The sequence below is a fragment of the Macrobrachium rosenbergii genome, chromosome 6 (assembly GCF_040412425.1).
Source record: "Macrobrachium rosenbergii isolate ZJJX-2024 chromosome 6, ASM4041242v1, whole genome shotgun sequence".
In the NCBI taxonomy this organism is placed as follows: Eukaryota; Metazoa; Arthropoda; class Malacostraca; order Decapoda; family Palaemonidae; genus Macrobrachium; species Macrobrachium rosenbergii.
The window spans coordinates 47,037,151-47,056,511 of NC_089746.1; the positions used below are offsets into that span (position 1 = coordinate 47,037,151).

The 19,361-nt window shown below is 38.7% G+C and overlaps 1 protein-coding gene across 4 annotated transcripts in view; it reads left to right on the forward strand.

Moving 5' to 3' along the window:
* The window catches only part of Nrx-1 (Neurexin 1), a 479,218-nt gene that overhangs the window by 34,828 nt on the left and 425,029 nt on the right, over positions 1-19,361 (forward strand). The gene's annotated exons all lie outside the window — the stretch shown is intronic.

Sequence of the window (19,361 nt, forward strand, 5' to 3'; positions counted from 1 at the left end):
CCATTGAAGCTGGAACTGGAAAGTTGAGGGAAAGCTTAAAAGTTTAAAGGGGGAAAACCCATGAATTATTAAGGATAATAAAACACAGACTTGCTGCAGAGAGAGAGAGAGAGAGAGAGAGAGAGAGAGAGAGAGAGAGAGAGAGAGAGAGAGAGAGAGAGAAAGGTGGGGAGTGTCAGTGGCGAGTTGGGGGATGGATACCGGATGCTGGTGGGAGAAGAAGAGGTAAAATGAAATGGAAAAACGTGAAAGATGAAAGCACCAGTTTTTCGGTACAAAAAGGTTATTGATGCTTGAGACGGAGCCGCTGACATATTATAGGGGAAGGAAAGACCAAGAACAAACAAAGTTTGTTACGATTCACAGAACCGTGGAGAGAGAGAGAGAGAGAGAGAGAGAGAGAGAGAGAGAGAGAGAGAGAGAGAGAGAGAGAGAGAGTAATAAGCTGAAGGGGGATGGGAAAAAGGAACCAAGTTATAGTGTCATTGTGGTTACAACCCCTGAGTAGGACCTTTATTGCCATGGGGAGGAGATAGATGGCTGGAGACTGACTTTGAAGAGAGCGAGTTTGCCGAGGAAACGACAGTAGGAGCGAAGGATTTGGGGAAATTGGTCATGCAGGAATTCGCAATTAGTTTGACAATCTTAGTTAAACTTTCTTCTAAGGGATCTTCTTCTTAGATCGTGGTGAATAATTCTAAACCTTTTTGTCACCACATTGAAGGTAATAACCCAAACTGATTCCTTGCAAATAGAAACATATTTTATAGTTGTCTCAAATTAGTTGAACTTTCTTCTAGGGAATCATGGTGACTAATTCTAAGATTTTTGCCACCATATTGAAGGTGTTAACATAAACTTATTCCTTGCATATAGAAACATGTTTTAAGGTTCTCTCAAATTGCGACACGGATGAATTGAGTTATGTGGTTGGGAAAAAAAATCTCGTGTCAGCACAAAATAGGATATACCAGTAAAAGATTATTCGATTTTACTGTCGCCTTCTCTGAATTTCTGTTGAAACTGAGCTGTCACATCTACGTATATATATAACTATATTATTTGGAGGTCTCCATTATTTACCGATTCTGTGCCACTAAGCGACTAATCTTCCAAATGTCTTTCATCATGAAAGTAAACTGAAACACTGAATAATGTGCGCATTGTAAATGAATAGAAGTCTTGGCTAAAGTTAGTGGATTAATGTATCAATAGATGAATAACTAAATAAAAAATCAAATTTAGAAAATAATGGAAATCTCGTCAGGTAGATCAACAAAATGCCTTTTTGAGTACCAGAGCACGTAAAGACGACACCATGGAAGGAGAAGGGCAGAAAAATAAACGAAAGTGGGACCCTGGTTTTTGGGGAGAATTCACGAGACAGGCCCTATGGATCCCCATTATCGCTTCATCTGCTGGAAGGTCCTCCGGTTCTACCGAGGGTTTCTACCTGAACGAATTGCCATGCGATCCAAATAAGGCCATTTCTTTTCCCCGGCATTACCTGCGGGTATAGGTAAGGCGTTAAGGGCGCCACCCCCCCGCCCCCTTCCCCTCCCATCAGGTGTAATGGGGGTTAGGTAGTTTGGTAATGGGATAGAGAGCGAAGGTTTGTAAAATACAATTGTAATAGGCAAGGAGGTCCCTGTAGGAGAGGTTGGTGCGCCCTGACGGTTATGTCCTCGCGTGGCAAACGCTCTCCCCCGGTGTCTCGCTTCCGTAGACTCGATTAGAAGTGGGTCCTGTACGCTTGATGCCTCCCTGCGGGGTCCCAGGTCGCTTTCTGAATGTAATTTTCCCTTTTAAACGCCGAGGCTGATGGGGCGCGGAGCGTAAATGTCCTCCTAGACCCCAGGTCCGTTGGGAACACAAAGACAGAAAGAAAATGAGAAGAAAAATTTTCTTTTATCTTTAGATTTCAAGCATAAGGAAAGGAACAAAGCGATATTTTCCCAAGTAATTCATATGACCTTTAATTGCTCTCCTGGCATTATTACCTTTAGCAACGAAATTAGACATAAGTGATGTATTCACTGATGTATTCACTTGTGGGTTTTGCTCTTGTTTGTCCACAAGAGAGGTCACCAAGTTACTGATAGATTTTGAGGGAAATGCTGATCCAATTTGAGGCGTGTTCTACAGCAGTGCTCTTTAGTTTTGATGGAAAATGCCTTTGTAAATGATTCAAGAGAAACAAAAGTAAAAGAATGAAGGTGGATTTCGAGCCGCTTAAGTTTTTCCAATTTAGGAAGGATAAGTTATTGAACGGATTAAATGAAGCATAAAATAACCAATTCTCTCTTTTATCCTTATCATATTACTTTGTTTTTACTTTTCTGTAAAAGAAAACTATTGTGCCGGCTTTGTCTGTCCGTCCGCACTTTTCCTGTCCGCACTTTTTCTCTCAGCCCTCAGATCTTAAAAACTTCTGAGGTTAGAGAGCTGCAAACAGATATATTGATCATCCACCCTCCAATCAGTAGTTTTTATTTGATTTAAGTTTAAAGTTGGCCATAATCGTGCCTCTGGCAACGATATAGGACAGGCCACGTCTTGGCCGTGGTTGAGGTTTCATTAGCCGAATGATAGATCTGTTTTCGGTGGCCTTGATTACATGCTGTACAGAAAACTCGATTGCGCCGAAGAAACTTCTGCGCATTTTTTACTTGTTTCCTATCAGATTCGATAATTTTTTTTTACACTAATACTTACACTTTACAATTGATATAGCAATATTTCTTTATATTTTACCGGATAGGTTGTGAAGTCTCCACTTCGTTAATATATAAACGGAGAACTGCAAAGCTATGCATCGCATGTTTACATAGTTCACCGTTGGATAGACTTGGTCCAGGGGTGCACATCAGGTCTTTCATCCCCCTTCAACACCTTACCATACTCTCTTTAAGACAAGAGCCCGTGCTTGCACAACGCCAGCAAAATCTAAACCAACCATCCAATCCTTTTAGAGGTCAATCCATGATTTTTGTTTGAAGCTGGAACATTGTAGCAGACCCTCTTCCCACTTTAGAGTTGGAGCGGTGTCTCCCCCTCCCCCCACCATCCTATCCAATACCCCCAACCCCAAACACCCAAAACTCCCCAGGTCCCCATGAGACCCAGCCCTCTTCCCGAGCATCAACGGCATGTCCAACTTTAAGTTCTTGTGCCGTGAAAAAGCGTTGTTACCTAAGTTTGTACGCAAACTAATTGCTGGGTGTCTACTTCATTGCATCGTTATAAGCATAACCATTCTCTCTCTCTCTCTCTCTCTCTCTCTCTCTCTCTCTCTCTCTCTCTCTCTCTCTCTCTCTCTCTCTCTCTCTGTAAAGTACAGTTCTTAGTTGACGTCGACACGCAAGTCCCTTTTAGCATTTTTCAGTTACCTGGCAGAAAATTCTCTCTCTCTCTCTCTCTCTCTCTCTCTCTCTCTCTCTCTCTCTCTCTCTCTCTCTCTCTCTCTGTAAAGGTCAGTACTTGGGTGATGTAGGAACGATTCCCTTTTAGCATTTTGCACCTACCTTGCTGAAATCTCTCTCTCTCTCTCTCTGTAAAGTACAGTTCTTAGTTGACATCGACACGCAATTCCCTTTTAGCATTTTCTAGTTACCTAGCAGAAATTTTTCTCTCTCTCTCTCTCTCTCTCTCTCTCTCTCTCTCTCTCTCTCTTGAAGCACTACGATATACTAATCTCACTCTTTCATAAGTATATAAATACACATATATCATTAGTTTTCTGTAAAAGAAAACTATTGCGCTGGCTATTTGTCTGTCCGTCCACACTTTTTCTGTCCGCCCTCGGATCTTAAAAACTACAGGGGATAGAGGGCTGCAAATTGGTATGTTGATCATCCACCCTCCAATCACCAAACATACAAAATTGCAGCCCTCTAGCCTGAGTAGTTTTTATTTTATTTAAGTTTAAAATTAGCCATGATCGTGCTTCTGGCACCGCTGTAGGTGCCAACAACACAGGCCACCACCGGGCCTTATTTGAGAGTTTCATACAGCATTATACACTGTACAGAAAACTCGATTGCGCTGAAGAAACTTCGCGCATTTTTTACTTGTTTATTTTACCTTCCAGCGATAATTTTTTTGCAACTCATACAGCCAAACAACCAGACGCACAAACATATCCCCCCTCTCTCTATATATATATATATATATATATATATATATATATATATATATATATATATATATATATATATATATATATATATATATATACACATAATATATATGCGTATATATATACAGTATATATGTATGTGTGTAAGTATGTACATCTACATACATACTTACATACATACATACATACATGCACGCGCTCTTTGGGCGCGACATTTGCAAGTTGTAAACATGCATCATGTTTGTTGTATGGGAATCTGCGGTGCGTGCATGAACGCGTGTTTATCTGAGAGATTTGCCAATCAATGATTAGAGAGCAATCGCTGTTAACAATTATGCCGTAAACATTTTTGTTTGCGTCAATATTTGTTGGGGCGGTATTTGAAAATTCAAATTGAACGGATATTACAAAAAGGGCATGATCGTGATGGCCGGGTGTAGAGTTATGCGAGCCTATACGTTCATCTCTTTTACTTTCACATTTTATTTTGTCCACGTGTAGGTTCTTCGTGTTTTTCGCTTCGTTAAGTTTATGTATTTATTTGCGCGTATGTTCACTTACTTAGGTATTCGTGATGAAATTTAACATTTATTATTGTTATTTTATTACTGGCTGACGTTCATAAAGTGTTATATTATAGATGGGGAATGTATCGCGGTGCGTTATTTGACTATTTTTGTCCCTTTGTTCTGTCTGCTCTCGAGTATTTACTGTAGTAGAGAGAGAGAGAGAGAGAGAGAGAGAGAGAGAGAGAGAGAGAGAGAGAGAGAAATGTCATATGACTAGAGTGACGGGAACGTTGCAACATTTGAGAGAGAGAGAGAGAGAGAGAGAGAGAGAGAGAGAGAGAGAGAGAGAGAGAGAGAGAATATAACTCACCTTTCAGAATGAACGAACTCAAGGTCCTTGACATTTCCTGCCTGCATCATTCATTACCCCAAAAAGTCATAAAAAAGACGTTTGCTCTTTTGTCTTTGTGATGCAGCCACCAAACGGTTAGATTTACGGAAGAAGAAGAAGAAGAAGAATGGCTAACCACTAAGAGTTAGATTTACGAAAGAAGAAAAATGGCTAGCCACTAACGGTTAGCTTTACGGAAGAATAAGAAAAATGGCTAGCCACAAAAAGTTAGATTTACGAAAGAAGAAAAATGGCTAGCCACTAACAGTTAGATTTACGGAAGATTAAAAATTGCTGGCCACTAATAATTAGATTTACGAAAAAAGAAAAATGGATAGCCACTCTTTACGAAAGAAGAAAAATTGCTAGCCACTAACGGTTAGATTTACGGAAGAAGAAGAAGTAAAATGACTAGTCACTAACAATTGCATTTAAGGAAGGAGAAGAAGAAAAATGGCTAGCCACTAACAGTTAGATTTACGGAAGAAGAAGAAGAATGGGGAGCCACTAACGGTAAGTTTACGGTTAAAAAAAATACCAGTTAATACGGGATGGTTGGATCTGTTGAAAAGAGAAAATAAAAGTTAGCCACGTCACGGTTAAATTTGACACAAATGAGAATAAAAATGGCTGATAATCAGTGGATGTTTCTGCCCAATAATTAACAAGTATATAACTGTTGGATTTATGCAAATAAGATGAAAATGATCAGTCACCAAATTTACGGAAAGTAATTGCAGCGCACCAGCTGTTAGAGGTAGGCAAGAAAAAATCTAGTAACCAACAGTTGTATGTATAAATAACACCTGACACTAAACCAACCATTATATCCTTGCAAAATAATAATGATGAAAAGAACCAATGGAATGGAATATATAATTTAGGCCAAAGGCCAAACGCTGGAACTTATGAGGTAATGCATCTCTGAACGGGAAATTGACAGTAAAGAAAGTTTTAAAGGTGTAACAGGGGGAAAACCTGCAGTTGCACTATGGAACAACTGTTAGGAGAAGGTGGAGAGTTGGGTGGAAGGAAGATGAATATGAACAGAGGTACAGTTAAAGGAATGAAAAGGGTTGCAGCTAGGAGCCGAAGGGACGCTGCAAAGACCCCTACGTAATGCCTACACGGGACTCACTCAGTGGGTCCTGTGCCTACAGTGTACTGCGTGAGATGCAATGACGGCACTAACCCCCCTACGTGGTAAGGTACCGAGTGAAGCCTAGCAGCGTAATGAGCTGTTATTTGTTTGGCGTATCATATGGTTTAGTTTGAGGTACTGGCCGATTGTTTGCCGATGCCTTTTAATCAAGATTATTGGGTTGACTTATCGAGTATTTGTGGCGCAGTAAAGAAGCTGAAAATGAGCGAGTTGCAGGCAGCTTGCAATTACTTTCCCTGCCTTCTAATCTGAAGGGTTATAGGTACTCCATCGATGGTAATTGGGCGCGTGTGGTGCCTTTCTCATTTGAAGCGGAGATGGACAGGTAACGCCAGGTATTTCGTCGATGCTAAGTGGACTTGTAATTCCTTTATCTTGAACAGATTAGGTTGATAGGTTGCTCCAGGTATTCATTATGAATAATTGAACGTCTGTGTTCCTTTAATTATGTAGACATTAGGTGGGCAGTAGCGTTAGATACTTAATCGATTGTCATTGAACTTATGTTTTCTTGTCCCAAATACGGATTATTAGGTGAACAGGTAACTCATATAGGGTGTGCAAGAGTTCCCCACCTGAGTGGGCAGCGCCTATTGTGTCATGAGCAGCTCACTGTAAGCATTAAGATTATTTGCAGAATTTCTTCAGCTCACCTAGCCGTGTAACTTCGTAACTTTGTCTCGCAACAGTGTTCTCCCTCAGGAAAAAAACCGGTCATTCTTTAACCATCCCAAAAGCCAGAGAGAGAGAGAGAGAGAGAGAGAGAGAGAGAGAGAGAGAGAGAGAGAGAGAGAGAGAGAGAGAGAGAGAGAGAGAGAATGAATAAAAAGCTTCTTCTGGACCAAAGAATCTTGATTACAACGAGATTTATACGTCCTGACCGGATTTATGAAGTTGTCCGGATATCCTGCCTTGATCAGTCCGAGGAATCCTTCCAGCGCTGCAAAAGGGCCCGGCAAAGAACGGCGGAGATCAATAACCGTCCTGGAGATATTGAGACAGTCTCGAACGGACTCTTAAACCCTAGGCCTAATGGAAGAATAGGGAAGCCCCCCTATTAGTTTTCGTGTAACACGAGAAATTCCTGCTCAAAGAAAGCGTTAACACCGCCCACCATCCCGTAGGAGTGTATTGCCGTCAGTGCACCTCATGCGGTGCACTGTAAGCATTACTTAAGGATCTTTGCAGTGTCCCTTCGGTCCCTAGCTGCAACCCCTTTCATTTCTTTTGCTGCACCTCCTTTCATATTCTCTTTCTTCCAACTGACATTTAACCGTCTTTTTAACAATTGTTTCATAGTGTAACTGCGAGGTTTTCCTCTTGGTACAACGGTCAGAACTTCTTACTTTCAATTTCCCTTTCACCGCTGAATGACCTCATACAGTAGGTCCCAGAAATGGCCTTTGGCCTAAACTCTATATTCTGTTCTTAGATGACAAAAGTGATTCTCAACAACGAGGATAATATTTACTGATTCCCCAACAACCCTAAGTTTTCTGCATAAACAGCTTCTCCAGCAGTATGATTCCCTAGCGTTAGTGATTCCCTAGGGACTCTGCATCCCCGACAGCTGTGATTCTTGAGAATCAAGGATTATCAGGACAGTGGATCCTATCAGTGATTCCTGAGCCATGCATGCTTTCCAAAAGCATTAATTCTTCAGTGTCAGTGATTCCCAGTATCACTTATATTCGACGACAGAGATTCCTCAATGTTAGGGAATAGCGGTGCCCCAAGTATCAAGTGATCCTTTAGAATGACCCTGTTCTCAGTTTTAGCAAATCCCAATAGAGAGAGAGAGAGAGAGAGAGAGAGAGAGAGAGAGAGAGAGAGAGAGAGAGAGGCAAGCATTGTATTATGAATAAAAAGCACATGAGTTATAACTGATATTAGTAATGTCAATCTTCTTAAAAAAGATGAAATCCTCTTCCACACGGCCGTCATGTCATCAAGAAAAAAAAGAAGATAAAACATCTTTTGCCCCCAAAAAAAGAGGTAAAACTTTGAGAAAAAGTTTTAGACGAAAAGACAAACCTCGAAAGAAAAATTCGGAAAAATAGTCGTCTTTCCTTAATCAGTTTTTCGAAATTGCCAATATTTTGCAGACCGCTATCTCTGATGCGGAGTAAAAAGCGAAAAGTTAATATATAAAATACGTAATACTTACTTCTTATACTCCTCTGCTAAGTTTTGGGCCTCAGTATGACCCATTACCGATTGCAGCAGACTTTTATTGTTTTTGTTGTTGTTTTCAATAACTTTTATTTATTTATTTGACAAGACCGGGTGCATAGGGATTAAATTGACGGTCAGTCTAGTTATTTTTACTTGTATTTTCCTTTTTGTTTTCAATAAGTGAAGCCCGGATGAGAGGTTAGTGCGACAAACCGACGCTCAGTCCGCTTCTTATTTTTGTAGGTCTTGTGACTTTGAGTGTACAACCTTTTGACTATGTAGAGCATTGAGTGTACAGCCTTTGACTCTGTAGAGTACTGTGTATAACCTTTGACTATGCAGAGCACTGAGTGTACGACCTTTGACTGTGTAGAGCACTGAGTGCACAACTTTTGATTATGTAGAGCATTGAGTGTACGACTTTTGACTATGAGTGTACGACCTTTGACTATGTAGAGCATTGAGTGTACAACTTTTGATTATGTAGAGCAGTGAATGTACGACTTTTGACTATGTAGGGCGTTGAGTGTACGACCTTTGACTATGTAGAGCACTGAGTGTTCAACTTTTGACTATGTAGAGCATTGAGTGTACAACGTTTGACTATGTAGAGCACTGAGTGTACGACTTTTGACTATGTAGAGCACTGAGTGTACAACTTTTGACTATGCAGACCATTGAGTGTACAACCTTATATAGAGTAGATAGTTCTGTTAATGAAGACTTTGGTAATACTTTTGCGACGGTAACATTTATCGTTAATTAATCCTCAGACGTGGTCAGATAATTTATGTCTAAATTACATCAAGGTCTAGAGAGTATACTCTCTAGACCTTGAATTACACGATGCACTAACTAGAACTACCGTCTCTAGCTGTTTTCATCTTCAGCTGTCGGATAGAGTTAGATGCTGAACTCTAATAATTTATGTAGAAAATCTGTTTGCTGTTTTTAATTTCTAAAAAATGATAATTATTATTAATAGAGATGTTCAGATAATAACAACTGAATTAATAAACAGGAAATTAATATTACTTAACATATCTCTATGACTAATTGAATGAAAAGAAAATCTTATCCTTATGACTCTATAATTAAATGAATAGGAAATTGATATCACGTAACATTGCAGTGGTGCTCTAATTAACTCGGGATTATCATTAATACGAACCGAAGGCATTCCGTACGTTACGATTAAGCTCCGATGTTTTTATATTACTTGAATGAGATGGACAGCATGGAGACATTTCAGAATGAATGGATTCATTCTCTCTCTCTCTCTCTCTCTCTCTCTCTCTCTCTCTCTCTCTCTCTCTCTCTCTCTCTCTCACACACACACACACACACACACACACACACACACACACACACACACACATGTATGTATGTATATATATAATATAAATTATATATATATACACACACATATATATGTATGTATATATATATATATATAATATATATAATATATAATATATATATATATATATATATATATATATATATATATATATATATATATATATATATATATATATATACACAGTATATACATACACTGTTGTGTTTGTGTGGTGGGGTTAGATGGAAGGGCAGAAGGATTTAGATTAAGAAAGTGTAGGTCTATGACGTATATTAGCTAAGGTTAAAGGCTATTAGCTTGAATTTCGAAGGGTAGGTCGACGTTTCGATTTGCTGAAAGAAAACTGAATGTAAGACCAGAAGAATGCAACTGTCAATTGTAAATGTAGCTGTAAAACCTTACCATTGCAAATTCAAACCGACTACTTTGGAAGCAACTGTAGGACCATAAGATAAATAATCTTAAAGTATTCATCGTTTCTAGATGAAAAGAGACTAAGAAAAGGGACTGAAATAAGAAAAGAGACTGAAATATTAATTAAGGCTCAGAAATTTACGGTCAGTTGCCAGGCAGCAGTAGCTATCGCTTTCCAAGTTCTCCAACTATGGGGGAAAAAAAAAGCTTACTCGTAGGCCTAACTGGATGCGCGTTAGGCCTAGGAGGAATGGTACCTCCATGCTATCTAGAGTTTGATATAAGAATTATGGAATACTTTCTCATCAGTTGTTGCTCTTGAGCTTCACATTGAATGATTCATATTACGATTACAACTGAATCTTCTTTGATATCATGGTATCAGTATGATTTCCTCTGCTGCAGATATCTCCGGTATTACTTCAATGAGAATATTCTATTACGTTCAGAGCAATAGGATTACGTATATATCCAATAGCAGCAGTTGCCTATGCCTTATTTACTGCAGTCCCTTACAGCTAGTATGGTCTCTTGTTCTGCAGGCACACTGGATGGTATGTTTCAATGACAGCAGAATCTCTCACGTGTCCCGCGGCCATGTGATCACTTGTCCCATAGGTAACAGGATCTCTCGTATATCTCTAGGTACTGGATCCCTCGTGTCTAGGTGGAAACAGGACCTCATTGACCCCGAGAAATTAAAGTTATATTATTATATCTCTTCGAGAACAGGATTGTATCTTCATATCCAAATGGTAAAAACGGTCTCCAAGTATATTTCAGAATAGGATATCTTCAAGGACAATAGGATTTCGTGTACTTCAGTGACAACAGGATCTTGTGTGTGTTTACCTCAGAGTAGACTTTTTCGTACATTGGACAGTTTGCTGGTTAATGGCTCTTTCAGGAATATCTCATTTCTTATTCTAGTGACAACAGATCTCTTACATACATACATACATATACATACATATTTATGCATGTATATGTACGTATATATATATATATATAATATTTATATTGATATGTATACATGTATATACATGTATATTTACATGTATATTATATATATATGTACGTATGTACACACTCATACATTCATACATGTACATATACAACTGCCGCTACCTTTTCCATGTATATCAAGTTTTTCTTTAATCGAGGCAACATAAAGAGAGAGAACGAGATAAAAAATTAAACTGTCAAAATTAGATTAAAACTTTAGAAGCCACCTTTATCAGGGCTCTTTTTTTCCCCAGAACCCTAAGTTTTAAATCTGATAAAGTTTGGTTAAGTCTTCAAGTCTAGTGACGGGGTCTGTAAACTGTACATTTCATTAACTAGGCTTTTGATTAATCTCGTTCTTTGATTTTATTCATTTCTGTGTATGTCTGTTCTGTTGTATTTTCGTCTTGTTGTTGTTGTTATTGTCTGTTGAGTGTCTGTCGATTTGTTTTATTTCCACCCCTCGTCTCTCTGCTTCCGTCTGTAAATATGTCTGTTCAAGGTTATAAGTCAGTGCTTTGAATATACTGAGAAAGATTTCTTAAATTCTCCTTCTTAATCTTCTTCTTCTCCTTCTTCGTCTGCCTCCTTTTCTTCTTCACCTTTTCCTAATTTTTTTATTATAAATCTTGATTTTTGGTTTCCCCTCTCATTTTGCCTTTTTATTCGCTCCTAATCTACCGTGCCAACTTCTCCTCCTCTTCCTTGTCTTCTTCTATCCAACTTCTTTTTTTTATTCTTGTTGGCTCTTTTTCACGCCTTTCATCATTCTTATTCAAAATTCTTTTCCTCTCTTCTGCTTTTCCCCCATTTTTTCTCTTCTTTTTTGCTATGGCCAGCGCTTACGACATCTCGAAAGGGCAGTTTGTCCTCTGTTCATCCTCTTAATGTCCTAATAAATTTAGGAAGATTTAGCACCTCAGACCAAGTGCGGAGATAGCGGATTCACTCCTAGAAAGTATCCCAAAAGTAAATTAAGCCTTTTTCGACGTTCTCTTAATAAACGTATTTTATGACGCTCTTCGTATCATGTTGACTCTTTCGGAGACTCCTCTTGATTCTATAATTACATCGCATTTTTCAGGCTTAGGATTTTCTCTTATTCGTGGGCGAATGATCTCGGAGTTATGACTGGATTTCGGTTGGATTTCGTAGAGGGGTGGGATATTCACCCCACAGATGATTAACGTTTTGAAGTGTACCTGACTCGAGGTTAGGATTCGATATTGTTTTTGTAGCTTTGGCGAAGGTTCTCTTGTCGTAGTTAGTTTTCTGTAAAAGAAAACTATTGTGCCGGCGTTGTCTGCACGTCCGCACTTTATTCTGTCCATACTTTTTTCTGTCCGCACTTTTTCTTTCCGACCTCAGATCTTAACAACTTCTGGGGCTAGAGGGCTGCAAATTGGTATATTGATCATACACCATCGCGTCATCAAACATACCAAATTGCAGTCCTCTAGCCTGAGTAGTTTTTATTTAGGGTTAAAGTTACCCATAATCGTGCTTCTGGCAGCGATATAGGGTAGGCCACCACCTGGCCTTGGTTAAAGTTTAATGGGCCACGGCTCATACAGTATTATACCGAGACCACCGAAAGGTATATCTATTTTCGGTGGCCTTGATCATACGCTATCTATTTTTGGTGGCCTTGATTATACGCTGTAGCGGCTGTGCAGAAAACTCGATTGTGCCGAAGAAACATCGGCTCATTTTTTTACTTGTTTTTCTTGTCTCCACCATGTTACTTACCTCTACATTCACACATTCACAGTCTTCAGAAACGTATAAAGGGTAAGAGGAATGTAGTCTCTAATACCATAAATCACATAAGAGGTGTCACATTTAGAAATTCAGTTGTCCCCGTTTACATTGTTGTAGTTGAATATGTACCTGTTTCGACTGCCCCTACCATTCCTCCTACTGCTGTTTTGTATATACTGATACCACCGCTCCTAGTAGCATATCTACAGCTGCTACAGTTACTACTGTTAATACTATTGTCTAGTTCTATGTGCTTTTAGACTGGTAATTGTCAAGCCTTTTCTCTCAAGGGTATTCGAAGGCTAAGGACTCGTCTCAGATTCTCTGGGATGAATTTAAGGTAACAGCGTCTCTAATGTAACGAACTGGCGTAAGCTGTTCTTTACTCATTCTCAGGAAAATAGCCTTCAGAGATTTTGATATTATTCAGAGCTTTTAACTAGCTCATCTTTTGAGGAAAATTTGTTAGGAAATCTGACAACGCAGACAGCTGAAATTTTGATATGTTATAGAATATCAGAAACTGAGGCACTTTGACAGGAAAACTCGAAAACTTAAAAAAAAAAAATGGGATACGCCAGTTCGTCGAAACAGGGAGACTATGAAGCAGACGGATACAGGTGTAAATCATACCTGGTGAAAAGTTGCCGTGGCTTCTTTTCTCGTGTCCCTGCTTTTCTCGTTTTCTCACTTATTTAGCTCTGATTGTTTATTGCTTTCCTTTCACTTTATGGGGAGTTAGGATCTTTGAAAGCGCTATTTGCAAGGTAAGGGCCTGTTTGGCTTGCACCATCTAAATAATAATAATAATGATAATGGTAATCTCTTTGTGATTAAAGGCAGTGTGTATCCCTTCCCTTTCTCTCTCTCTCTCTCTCTCTCTCTCTCTCTCTCTCTCTCTCTATATATATATATATATATATATATATATATATATATATATATATATATATATATATATATATATATATATATATATATATATATATATATATATATATATATATAATAATATATATATATATATATATAAAATGTTACAAATGTCGCTTAATATCGAATTCACGCTACCTCAGGATATCTCCGTTGGAGAATTGTCGGGGAATATAAGTGATAAAATTTATGTCCGACGACACCAATTCATTTATCACTTATATAAATTCCCCTTCGGCGACAATTCTCCAACGGAGATATCCTGAGGTAGCGTGAATTGATATCGCTTACATTTGTAGCTTCATGATTGTATATAAATCACGGTGTGATAAAAATTTCATATATATATATATATATATATATATATATATATATATATATATATATATATATATATATATATATATATCTATATCTATATATATATGATACACACACACACACACACACACACACACATATATATATATATATATATATATATATATATATATATATATATATATATATATATATATATGTATATATATGTGTGTGTGTATACTTGCTTCCACTGTTGAAAGTAAGACAAGAATAACGGTGAAAAAAAGGGAATTGATAACGAAATATATTCATTCTCTTCCATCTCATTTCGGAAAGCAAAAGAAAAATGGAAAAACTCTTCCGTACGCAATAACATTGTAATGTTTGAATGCTTTGTCCTAAAATGTGCAGGCCTATTTAGGATTTAAAGCACAGCATTGCAGCTTTTATCTGTTGCTGCTTTCGGTAGAGGGCACACGCGTTTTGATCATGCAAACCACAGCTGTAGCTACATAAACATCGTAGCATTTAGATGCTGTATCTGCAAGCATGAAGATTGTGCTTTTTAGACTCTAGTGAAATACTACGTCAACTAAGTAGCTTTCAGAGGCTGTGTCCGAAACCCTGTTTGCATTTTGACGTCTTCCTCCCGCCCATTCTCATTCTCCTCCTCTTCCTGCTGCTCCTGTTCCTGTTCCTCTTCCTCTTCCTCCTCCTCTTCATGTTCCTCTTCCTCCTCCTCCTCCTCCTGCAGATCACCTCCTCCTCTTCTTGCCGATCACCTCCTCCTGCCGATCAGCTCCTCCTCCTTCTCCTGCAGACCACCTCCTCTTCCTCCTCCTGCAGAGTACCTCCTCTTCCTCCTCCTGCAGATTACCTCCTCTTCCTCCTCCTTCTCCTCCTCTTTCTCTTCTTCCTCCTCTTCCTCTTCCTTTTCCAGATCACTACTACAGCGAGAGTAACAACGTAGCATGTAGAAGCTGCTGTGTCCGAAAGCGTGCACATGCATTTGGACCGTGGCCATGTTCGGACTCCCTTCCGTGGAATTTCTTCCTCCTCGGGCGCTATCTATCTAGGATTTTCCCCCTTTCCATTTCCCAGAGCCGGAGATTTAATTCAAGAGTTCGTTTGTTGGCCCTGTTGTTTACCGGAGTCATTTACCGTGAGATGTAATTTATTCATGGCTCTGACCTACATTGTTTCGACAGCCAAGAAAACGCGATAACGGAAAACCTTAATCCGAACGTTGTTGGATTCCATTTGCCCGCTCCCAAGTCGCTTCATCTTTTGTTGCTGGACTATTCATTTTTTCACTTTTTTTTTTTTTTTTATTTCATTGATGGAATTTCATTGGTTTAGGTTAGTTGTCATTCAGTTCCCAAGTAGTCGCTTCATCTTTTGCCGTTAGATTAATGATTTTTTTCTTTTTTTTTTTTTATTTGTGGGAATTTCAACGATTTAGGTTAGTTGTCATTCAGCTCCAAAATAGTTGCTTCATCTTGTGCTGCTAGATTATTAATTTTTTCATAATTTTTTTTTCTGGGAATTTCATTGGTTTAGGCGATTTGTCATTCAGTTCCCAAATAGATTATTCATTTTCCATTTTTTCATTTTATTATGGGAATTTCGTTGATTTAGGTGAATTGCCATTCAAATTCCCAAATTATGTTTGAAATATGCTTTACCTTATGGTAAGATTATTTCTTTACTTATCCATTTAATTTGACGGGATTTTATCTACCTAGGAGAGATGGCATTCATTTTTAAGGTTTCATGGAAAATATGAAGTTTAGTTTTTTATGGGAAAGTTATCGATTTAGGAGAAATTAGCTTTCATCGTTTGGAGATGTGAATCATGGGTTATTTTTTCCATTTATAGTTTGAGTAAATGAATTTTGATCATGTTACATCATTTATTACAACACACATATTTACTAGTGTTCATTGGAGAAAGATATTATTATTAGCAATATTTTAATTAAAACTCAAGGTAACAGATTTATTATTATATCTACAAACTTCATGAAGCAAGTATGGCAATACTCTAAATTTCTGGCATCCTACAGAAGTAATCAAGTCATTAATATTTCTTCAGAACACGAGGTTCTTTAGAGGAATTTCCTTGCCCAAGGGCTTCACAACTCAGTATCATCATCATTATTTACTCAAGTCCCGAGTTCATAGTATTTATCCATAGTTGAGAGAGCTCGTAAATTAACTGTAGGTCTCACTGTCTTATTGTTGGTCTGAAACACCTGTTGTTAGACTTATTACGCCGGAAATAGTTGTCAGTGTCATGCCTTAAAGATTAGTTTCTCTTTGGTGAATTTACAATATATTATTTTTGTAACTATCGTATTTTTGGTATTTAAGTTAATATCAACAGCAGAACGTTAAAGGTCTTTATTATTGCTCCTTGCTTCTCTTTCCACATACACTGAACCAATGGTCCCGTTCCTTTTTCTTATTCAGTATGTAGCCACTCTCTCTCTCTCTCTCTCTCTCTCTCTCTCTCTCTCTCTCTCTCTCTCTCTCTCTCTTTGTACAGACCGAATAGCCTCCTTTTCTTCAGTGGAAGTGTTAATAATTCTCTCTCTCTCTCTCTCTCTCTCTCTCTCTCTCTCTCTCTCTCTCTCTCTCTCTCTCTCTCTCTTTGTACAGACCGAATTGCCTCCTTTTCTTCAGTGTAAGTGTTAATAATCTCTCTCTCTCTCTCTCTCTCTCTCTCTCTCTTTGTACAGACAGAATCTCTCTCTCTTTTGTACAGACAGAATAACCTCCTTTTCTTCAGTGGAAGTGTTCTCTCTCTCTCTCTCTCTCTCTCTCTCTCTCTCTCTCTCTCTCTCGATGCTCAAGCATGTACGAGACACGACGGGATACCTCAGCACAAAGGCTTCGTAGACTCTAATCCTCTTATATACATCGTCTAAACCGACGGACGGATTCTGGGACGTCACATCATCCGGACTGATCACGTATGAAAGAGAGAGAGGCTAAAAATCTCTAGTGACATCATTTTTCATCTTTGTATTATTAATTTTTTTGTGGGGAGGGAGAGGGATAAAACCATAAAATTGCCCTTTCGCACGTTTTTCCATTCATTTTAGTTTTCTGAGAAGAAAAATGTTGTGCCGGGTTTGTCTGTCCGTTCGTACTTTTTTTCTGTCTGCACTTTTCCTGTCCGCCCTCAGATCTTAAAAATTACTAAGGCTAGAGGGCTGCAAATTGCTATGTTGATCATTCACTCCCAATCACCAAATATGCCAAATTGCAGCCCTCTAGCCTCAGTAGTTTTTTTTTTTCAGGTTAAAGTTAGCTTTATCGTTGAAGGTTAAAAAGTTTATCTCCATTTTTTACAACTTTTTTCCTTTTTGTAAACGCTGCTAGGATAGGCAACTAAATGCCTTTATTTTGATAAAGTTTTATATATAAAAAGTGGGATCAACCCCAACGAAGCTATAGACCCCCCCGTATAAAAATGAAAGGTTATAAGAAGCGAGGAAAACGGAGGAAAGAAGAGAATTCCAGAATACTGTGGACTACTTTTGTATAAGGAAAATATTTCTCCGTTATTATTATTATTATTATTATTATTATTATTATTATTATTATTATTATTATTATTATTATTATTATTATTTTCCATCTCCATGGAATAACATAAAACCCCATATGCGAACAGAAAAACGAGTAGATAAGAAGGGAGAAAATTGCATTAACATTTTATTAAATAACAGTTAATATGTTCAAAGTAGCTAGGTTGGTTTGCCTGAATTACAAGCGAAGACGGTCTCACGTCCCTGTGAATTAAGGATTTGGGGAGTTTAGGGGAGCCGATAGGTCTACATGCTAAGCCATAAGCAGCCACTGCCTGGTTTCCCCTGGTCATAGCTTGGTTGGACATGGGCCTTAGATTTTGATCATTTGCTCGGTCTCTAGGACATTGTGCCGCAGTGCCATGGCTTGTCCCGTGCCCCGGCCACTCACAAGCGACCTCTGAACCTTTTATAAAAATTATAAAATGACCATGAAAACTGACGTCAGTATTGAAATGGCAACGGAAATAAAGGAATGAATAAGTAAATGGATAGATAAAGCTAGAAAAAGTAAGTCTACAAAAGAGGTCAACAGAAGCTACATTACAGAGACCATGGTTCAAAGGCTAAGATACAGAGGCCATAGTTCAGATGCTGTGATACAGAGGCCATAGTTCAGAGGCTGTGATACAGAGGCCATGGTTCAGATGTTGTGACACAGAGACTATGATACAGAGGCCATGGTTCAGAGGCTATATCACAGAGGCCGACAGAAGCTGTGTTACAGAGGTCATTGTTCAGAGGCTGATACAGAGGCCATGGTTCAGAGGCTATGATTCAGAGGCCATGGTTCAGAGGCTATGATACAGAGGCCATGGTTCAGAGGCCACGATATAGAGGCTATGATACAGAAGCCATAGTTCAGAGGCTACGATATAGAGGCCATAGTTCAGGGGCTATGATTCAGAGGCCATGGTCCAGAGGCTATGATACAGAGACCATGGTTCAGAGGCTACGATGCAGAGGCCATGGTTCAGAGGTTATGGCACAGAGGCCAAGGTAGTGAACCTATGGTACACCTATGGTACATAGCGACCATGGTACAGAGTAAGTGGCACAGTCCACTGTTTGATAAAAACCGTTATATGGCGCCCCGAGTAAACCAGCATCCTCAAATAGCGACACAGATACCCAATTCAATCAGTCAAACAAATCATAATTAAAAGCAAGGGATGCTGAGCTCCCCCAAACAACCATTTAAAAGCAAATTTATTTTGGGGAAATTCTCTTCCACTTTTCCGTATCAGTTGTTGTGTTTCTTATCTATCATTCCTCCCTTCGTACCTCTCCACTTGTTCATTTATTATCTCACATTTCAGCGCCTTCTTTTAGGAAACAGGGAAAAGCTGCCTTCACCAAGCTTGGTTTCGCAAGACAGGGAGTGTTATGCTATCAAAGATGCAAGCGGGAATGTTTGGTCGGTGCAACTCGCAAAGATGCACTGGACATACTTTCCTAACATGTTCTGACAGTACTTTTAATAAGATTATTATCGTTTTGGTCGTTAGTAACATTATTTGTGTTTATTTATTTACTCTTGGTTTTCGTTTATGTATTGAAAGCCAAACGAAAACAATTGACAAGTGGCAACAAATGGCAACAACAACTAGA